Source organism: Atractosteus spatula, chromosome 10 (genome assembly GCF_055471065.1).
Source record: "Atractosteus spatula isolate fAtrSpa1 chromosome 10, fAtrSpa1.hap1, whole genome shotgun sequence".
Taxonomy (NCBI): Eukaryota; Metazoa; Chordata; class Actinopteri; order Semionotiformes; family Lepisosteidae; genus Atractosteus; species Atractosteus spatula.
The window spans coordinates 24,858,383-24,865,882 of record NC_142715.1 but is presented as its reverse complement, the minus strand read 5'-3'; the positions used below and the strand labels follow the sequence as shown (position 1 = coordinate 24,865,882).

The 7,500-nt window shown below is 52.8% G+C and overlaps 1 protein-coding gene and 12 non-coding genes across 13 annotated transcripts in view; 1 reads left to right on the top strand and 12 right to left on the bottom strand.

Annotated features, from left to right (window-relative positions):
• The window catches only part of LOC148826073 (uncharacterized), a 588,722-nt gene that overhangs the window by 80,874 nt on the left and 500,348 nt on the right, over positions 1-7,500 (top strand). The gene's annotated exons all lie outside the window — the stretch shown is intronic.
• LOC148826525 (5S ribosomal RNA) lies at positions 165-283 on the bottom strand. The gene has a single exon (XR_016091931.1). It is a non-coding gene; the product is annotated as a 5S ribosomal RNA (ribosomal RNA).
• LOC148826524 (5S ribosomal RNA) lies at positions 821-939 on the bottom strand. The gene has a single exon (XR_016091930.1). It is a non-coding gene; the product is annotated as a 5S ribosomal RNA (ribosomal RNA).
• Positions 1,477-1,595, bottom strand: LOC148826523 (5S ribosomal RNA). The gene has a single exon (XR_016091929.1). It is a non-coding gene; the product is annotated as a 5S ribosomal RNA (ribosomal RNA).
• Positions 2,133-2,251, bottom strand: LOC148826522 (5S ribosomal RNA). The gene has a single exon (XR_016091928.1). It is a non-coding gene; the product is annotated as a 5S ribosomal RNA (ribosomal RNA).
• LOC148826521 (5S ribosomal RNA) lies at positions 2,789-2,907 on the bottom strand. Its single transcript, XR_016091927.1, has one exon. It is a non-coding gene; the product is annotated as a 5S ribosomal RNA (ribosomal RNA).
• LOC148826520 (5S ribosomal RNA) lies at positions 3,445-3,563 on the bottom strand. Its single transcript, XR_016091925.1, has one exon. It is a non-coding gene; the product is annotated as a 5S ribosomal RNA (ribosomal RNA).
• Positions 4,101-4,219, bottom strand: LOC148826519 (5S ribosomal RNA). The gene has a single exon (XR_016092958.1). It is a non-coding gene; the product is annotated as a 5S ribosomal RNA (ribosomal RNA).
• Positions 4,757-4,875, bottom strand: LOC148826518 (5S ribosomal RNA). Its single transcript, XR_016091924.1, has one exon. It is a non-coding gene; the product is annotated as a 5S ribosomal RNA (ribosomal RNA).
• LOC148826517 (5S ribosomal RNA) lies at positions 5,413-5,531 on the bottom strand. The gene has a single exon (XR_016091923.1). It is a non-coding gene; the product is annotated as a 5S ribosomal RNA (ribosomal RNA).
• On the bottom strand, positions 6,069-6,187 carry LOC148826516 (5S ribosomal RNA). The gene has a single exon (XR_016091922.1). It is a non-coding gene; the product is annotated as a 5S ribosomal RNA (ribosomal RNA).
• Positions 6,725-6,843, bottom strand: LOC148826515 (5S ribosomal RNA). The gene has a single exon (XR_016092957.1). It is a non-coding gene; the product is annotated as a 5S ribosomal RNA (ribosomal RNA).
• On the bottom strand, positions 7,381-7,499 carry LOC148826514 (5S ribosomal RNA). The gene has a single exon (XR_016091921.1). It is a non-coding gene; the product is annotated as a 5S ribosomal RNA (ribosomal RNA).

The window sequence follows — 7,500 nt, the reverse complement described above, 5'->3', positions numbered from 1 at the left end:
GGACTTGTAAAACTGTTCATGATCAGAATAAAAAACGCTCACGCTAATACACAAGCACCCGTGTCTCGCCAAAGCTGACAAATAAACAGACGGACAAGCCGCACTGCACGTGTGAACAGGGGAATGAGCGAGCGAGCGGGGATAGGGCGCCTCCTGCGCTTAAAAGCTTACAGCACCTGGTATTCCCAGGCGGTCTCCCATCCAAGTACTAACCAGGCCCATCCCTGTTTAGCTTCCGAGATCAGACGAGATCAGGCGTGCTCAAGGGGGTGTGGCCGTAAGCGAGAGCAAGGCTCGCTGGCACCCTTCTTATAGAGAGGACAGCTCCGTCACCTCTTTTACGACGCTGCTTTTTTTCCCTTGCGTTTTTCTCTTCTTCCCACGTTCTCTCTCTTCACTGCCTTCGTCCCCGCTCTATTTCACTTCAGCCTTTCACTCTTGCTTCCTTCCAATGAGGACGGAGCTGCGGGAGAAAGGGCGCTATAGAGGATCGCTGTGGAGAGCTGCTGCTGTGCTTTGACATCTGAGCTCTGTGGAAAACGATCTCAATACAATTCTGAAAAACGCGACTCCCCGAACGCCAGCCGAACAAGTCTCCACAGCCGAAGCGCTGTGTCTCTTTTCAGCTGGCGATAAACCTTTCCTCGATCCTTTGCGGACTTGTAAAACTGTTCATGATCAGAATAAAAAACGCTCACGCTAATACACAAGCACCCGTGTCTCGCCAAAGCTGACAAATAAACAGACGGACAAGCCGCACTGCACGTGTGAACAGGGGAATGAGCGAGCGAGCGGGGATAGGGCGCCTCCTGCGCTTAAAAGCTTACAGCACCTGGTATTCCCAGGCGGTCTCCCATCCAAGTACTAACCAGGCCCATCCCTGTTTAGCTTCCGAGATCAGACGAGATCAGGCGTGCTCAAGGGGGTGTGGCCGTAAGCGAGAGCAAGGCTCGCTGGCACCCTTCTTATAGAGAGGACAGCTCCGTCACCTCTTTTACGACGCTGCTTTTTTTCCCTTGCGTTTTTCTCTTCTTCCCACGTTCTCTCTCTTCACTGCCTTCGTCCCCGCTCTATTTCACTTCAGCCTTTCACTCTTGCTTCCTTCCAATGAGGACGGAGCTGCGGGAGAAAGGGCGCTATAGAGGATCGCTGTGGAGAGCTGCTGCTGTGCTTTGACATCTGAGCTCTGTGGAAAACGATCTCAATACAATTCTGAAAAACGCGACTCCCCGAACGCCAGCCGAACAAGTCTCCACAGCCGAAGCGCTGTGTCTCTTTTCAGCTGGCGATAAACCTTTCCTCGATCCTTTGCGGACTTGTAAAACTGTTCATGATCAGAATAAAAAACGCTCACGCTAATACACAAGCACCCGTGTCTCGCCAAAGCTGACAAATAAACAGACGGACAAGCCGCACTGCACGTGTGAACAGGGGAATGAGCGAGCGAGCGGGGATAGGGCGCCTCCTGCGCTTAAAAGCTTACAGCACCTGGTATTCCCAGGCGGTCTCCCATCCAAGTACTAACCAGGCCCATCCCTGTTTAGCTTCCGAGATCAGACGAGATCAGGCGTGCTCAAGGGGGTGTGGCCGTAAGCGAGAGCAAGGCTCGCTGGCACCCTTCTTATAGAGAGGACAGCTCCGTCACCTCTTTTACGACGCTGCTTTTTTTCCCTTGCGTTTTTCTCTTCTTCCCACGTTCTCTCTCTTCACTGCCTTCGTCCCCGCTCTATTTCACTTCAGCCTTTCACTCTTGCTTCCTTCCAATGAGGACGGAGCTGCGGGAGAAAGGGCGCTATAGAGGATCGCTGTGGAGAGCTGCTGCTGTGCTTTGACATCTGAGCTCTGTGGAAAACGATCTCAATACAATTCTGAAAAACGCGACTCCCCGAACGCCAGCCGAACAAGTCTCCACAGCCGAAGCGCTGTGTCTCTTTTCAGCTGGCGATAAACCTTTCCTCGATCCTTTGCGGACTTGTAAAACTGTTCATGATCAGAATAAAAAACGCTCACGCTAATACACAAGCACCCGTGTCTCGCCAAAGCTGACAAATAAACAGACGGACAAGCCGCACTGCACGTGTGAACAGGGGAATGAGCGAGCGAGCGGGGATAGGGCGCCTCCTGCGCTTAAAAGCTTACAGCACCTGGTATTCCCAGGCGGTCTCCCATCCAAGTACTAACCAGGCCCATCCCTGTTTAGCTTCCGAGATCAGACGAGATCAGGCGTGCTCAAGGGGGTGTGGCCGTAAGCGAGAGCAAGGCTCGCTGGCACCCTTCTTATAGAGAGGACAGCTCCGTCACCTCTTTTACGACGCTGCTTTTTTTCCCTTGCGTTTTTCTCTTCTTCCCACGTTCTCTCTCTTCACTGCCTTCGTCCCCGCTCTATTTCACTTCAGCCTTTCACTCTTGCTTCCTTCCAATGAGGACGGAGCTGCGGGAGAAAGGGCGCTATAGAGGATCGCTGTGGAGAGCTGCTGCTGTGCTTTGACATCTGAGCTCTGTGGAAAACGATCTCAATACAATTCTGAAAAACGCGACTCCCCGAACGCCAGCCGAACAAGTCTCCACAGCCGAAGCGCTGTGTCTCTTTTCAGCTGGCGATAAACCTTTCCTCGATCCTTTGCGGACTTGTAAAACTGTTCATGATCAGAATAAAAAACGCTCACGCTAATACACAAGCACCCGTGTCTCGCCAAAGCTGACAAATAAACAGACGGACAAGCCGCACTGCACGTGTGAACAGGGGAATGAGCGAGCGAGCGGGGATAGGGCGCCTCCTGCGCTTAAAAGCTTACAGCACCTGGTATTCCCAGGCGGTCTCCCATCCAAGTACTAACCAGGCCCATCCCTGTTTAGCTTCCGAGATCAGACGAGATCAGGCGTGCTCAAGGGGGTGTGGCCGTAAGCGAGAGCAAGGCTCGCTGGCACCCTTCTTATAGAGAGGACAGCTCCGTCACCTCTTTTACGACGCTGCTTTTTTTCCCTTGCGTTTTTCTCTTCTTCCCACGTTCTCTCTCTTCACTGCCTTCGTCCCCGCTCTATTTCACTTCAGCCTTTCACTCTTGCTTCCTTCCAATGAGGACGGAGCTGCGGGAGAAAGGGCGCTATAGAGGATCGCTGTGGAGAGCTGCTGCTGTGCTTTGACATCTGAGCTCTGTGGAAAACGATCTCAATACAATTCTGAAAAACGCGACTCCCCGAACGCCAGCCGAACAAGTCTCCACAGCCGAAGCGCTGTGTCTCTTTTCAGCTGGCGATAAACCTTTCCTCGATCCTTTGCGGACTTGTAAAACTGTTCATGATCAGAATAAAAAACGCTCACGCTAATACACAAGCACCCGTGTCTCGCCAAAGCTGACAAATAAACAGACGGACAAGCCGCACTGCACGTGTGAACAGGGGAATGAGCGAGCGAGCGGGGATAGGGCGCCTCCTGCGCTTAAAAGCTTACAGCACCTGGTATTCCCAGGCGGTCTCCCATCCAAGTACTAACCAGGCCCATCCCTGTTTAGCTTCCGAGATCAGACGAGATCAGGCGTGCTCAAGGGGGTGTGGCCGTAAGCGAGAGCAAGGCTCGCTGGCACCCTTCTTATAGAGAGGACAGCTCCGTCACCTCTTTTACGACGCTGCTTTTTTTCCCTTGCGTTTTTCTCTTCTTCCCACGTTCTCTCTCTTCACTGCCTTCGTCCCCGCTCTATTTCACTTCAGCCTTTCACTCTTGCTTCCTTCCAATGAGGACGGAGCTGCGGGAGAAAGGGCGCTATAGAGGATCGCTGTGGAGAGCTGCTGCTGTGCTTTGACATCTGAGCTCTGTGGAAAACGATCTCAATACAATTCTGAAAAACGCGACTCCCCGAACGCCAGCCGAACAAGTCTCCACAGCCGAAGCGCTGTGTCTCTTTTCAGCTGGCGATAAACCTTTCCTCGATCCTTTGCGGACTTGTAAAACTGTTCATGATCAGAATAAAAAACGCTCACGCTAATACACAAGCACCCGTGTCTCGCCAAAGCTGACAAATAAACAGACGGACAAGCCGCACTGCACGTGTGAACAGGGGAATGAGCGAGCGAGCGGGGATAGGGCGCCTCCTGCGCTTAAAAGCTTACAGCACCTGGTATTCCCAGGCGGTCTCCCATCCAAGTACTAACCAGGCCCATCCCTGTTTAGCTTCCGAGATCAGACGAGATCAGGCGTGCTCAAGGGGGTGTTGCCGTAAGCGAGAGCAAGGCTCGCTGGCACCCTTCTTATAGAGAGGACAGCTCCGTCACCTCTTTTACGACGCTGCTTTTTTTCCCTTGCGTTTTTCTCTTCTTCCCACGTTCTCTCTCTTCACTGCCTTCGTCCCCGCTCTATTTCACTTCAGCCTTTCACTCTTGCTTCCTTCCAATGAGGACGGAGCTGCGGGAGAAAGGGCGCTATAGAGGATCGCTGTGGAGAGCTGCTGCTGTGCTTTGACATCTGAGCTCTGTGGAAAACGATCTCAATACAATTCTGAAAAACGCGACTCCCCGAACGCCAGCCGAACAAGTCTCCACAGCCGAAGCGCTGTGTCTCTTTTCAGCTGGCGATAAACCTTTCCTCGATCCTTTGCGGACTTGTAAAACTGTTCATGATCAGAATAAAAAACGCTCACGCTAATACACAAGCACCCGTGTCTCGCCAAAGCTGACAAATAAACAGACGGACAAGCCGCACTGCACGTGTGAACAGGGGAATGAGCGAGCGAGCGGGGATAGGGCGCCTCCTGCGCTTAAAAGCTTACAGCACCTGGTATTCCCAGGCGGTCTCCCATCCAAGTACTAACCAGGCCCATCCCTGTTTAGCTTCCGAGATCAGACGAGATCAGGCGTGCTCAAGGGGGTGTGGCCGTAAGCGAGAGCAAGGCTCGCTGGCACCCTTCTTATAGAGAGGACAGCTCCGTCACCTCTTTTACGACGCTGCTTTTTTTCCCTTGCGTTTTTCTCTTCTTCCCACGTTCTCTCTCTTCACTGCCTTCGTCCCCGCTCTATTTCACTTCAGCCTTTCACTCTTGCTTCCTTCCAATGAGGACGGAGCTGCGGGAGAAAGGGCGCTATAGAGGATCGCTGTGGAGAGCTGCTGCTGTGCTTTGACATCTGAGCTCTGTGGAAAACGATCTCAATACAATTCTGAAAAACGCGACTCCCCGAACGCCAGCCGAACAAGTCTCCACAGCCGAAGCGCTGTGTCTCTTTTCAGCTGGCGATAAACCTTTCCTCGATCCTTTGCGGACTTGTAAAACTGTTCATGATCAGAATAAAAAACGCTCACGCTAATACACAAGCACCCGTGTCTCGCCAAAGCTGACAAATAAACAGACGGACAAGCCGCACTGCACGTGTGAACAGGGGAATGAGCGAGCGAGCGGGGATAGGGCGCCTCCTGCGCTTAAAAGCTTACAGCACCTGGTATTCCCAGGCGGTCTCCCATCCAAGTACTAACCAGGCCCATCCCTGTTTAGCTTCCGAGATCAGACGAGATCAGGCGTGCTCAAGGGGGTGTGGCCGTAAGCGAGAGCAAGGCTCGCTGGCACCCTTCTTATAGAGAGGACAGCTCCGTCACCTCTTTTACGACGCTGCTTTTTTTCCCTTGCGTTTTTCTCTTCTTCCCACGTTCTCTCTCTTCACTGCCTTCGTCCCCGCTCTATTTCACTTCAGCCTTTCACTCTTGCTTCCTTCCAATGAGGACGGAGCTGCGGGAGAAAGGGCGCTATAGAGGATCGCTGTGGAGAGCTGCTGCTGTGCTTTGACATCTGAGCTCTGTGGAAAACGATCTCAATACAATTCTGAAAAACGCGACTCCCCGAACGCCAGCCGAACAAGTCTCCACAGCCGAAGCGCTGTGTCTCTTTTCAGCTGGCGATAAACCTTTCCTCGATCCTTTGCGGACTTGTAAAACTGTTCATGATCAGAATAAAAAACGCTCACGCTAATACACAAGCACCCGTGTCTCGCCAAAGCTGACAAATAAACAGACGGACAAGCCGCACTGCACGTGTGAACAGGGGAATGAGCGAGCGAGCGGGGATAGGGCGCCTCCTGCGCTTAAAAGCTTACAGCACCTGGTATTCCCAGGCGGTCTCCCATCCAAGTACTAACCAGGCCCATCCCTGTTTAGCTTCCGAGATCAGACGAGATCAGGCGTGCTCAAGGGGGTGTGGCCGTAAGCGAGAGCAAGGCTCGCTGGCACCCTTCTTATAGAGAGGACAGCTCCGTCACCTCTTTTACGACGCTGCTTTTTTTCCCTTGCGTTTTTCTCTTCTTCCCACGTTCTCTCTCTTCACTGCCTTCGTCCCCGCTCTATTTCACTTCAGCCTTTCACTCTTGCTTCCTTCCAATGAGGACGGAGCTGCGGGAGAAAGGGCGCTATAGAGGATCGCTGTGGAGAGCTGCTGCTGTGCTTTGACATCTGAGCTCTGTGGAAAACGATCTCAATACAATTCTGAAAAACGCGACTCCCCGAACGCCAGCCGAACAAGTCTCCACAGCCGAAGCGCTGTGTCTCTTTTCAGCTGGCGATAAACCTTTCCTCGATCCTTTGCGGACTTGTAAAACTGTTCATGATCAGAATAAAAAACGCTCACGCTAATACACAAGCACCCGTGTCTCGCCAAAGCTGACAAATAAACAGACGGACAAGCCGCACTGCACGTGTGAACAGGGGAATGAGCGAGCGAGCGGGGATAGGGCGCCTCCTGCGCTTAAAAGCTTACAGCACCTGGTATTCCCAGGCGGTCTCCCATCCAAGTACTAACCAGGCCCATCCCTGTTTAGCTTCCGAGATCAGACGAGATCAGGCGTGCTCAAGGGGGTGTTGCCGTAAGCGAGAGCAAGGCTCGCTGGCACCCTTCTTATAGAGAGGACAGCTCCGTCACCTCTTTTACGACGCTGCTTTTTTTCCCTTGCGTTTTTCTCTTCTTCCCACGTTCTCTCTCTTCACTGCCTTCGTCCCCGCTCTATTTCACTTCAGCCTTTCACTCTTGCTTCCTTCCAATGAGGACGGAGCTGCGGGAGAAAGGGCGCTATAGAGGATCGCTGTGGAGAGCTGCTGCTGTGCTTTGACATCTGAGCTCTGTGGAAAACGATCTCAATACAATTCTGAAAAACGCGACTCCCCGAACGCCAGCCGAACAAGTCTCCACAGCCGAAGCGCTGTGTCTCTTTTCAGCTGGCGATAAACCTTTCCTCGATCCTTTGCGGACTTGTAAAACTGTTCATGATCAGAATAAAAAACGCTCACGCTAATACACAAGCACCCGTGTCTCGCCAAAGCTGACAAATAAACAGACGGACAAGCCGCACTGCACGTGTGAACAGGGGAATGAGCGAGCGAGCGGGGATAGGGCGCCTCCTGCGCTTAAAAGCTTACAGCACCTGGTATTCCCAGGCGGTCTCCCATCCAAGTACTAACCAGGCCCATCCCTGTTTAGCTTCCGAGATCAGACGAGATCAGGCGTGCTCAAGGGGGTGTGGCCGTAAGCG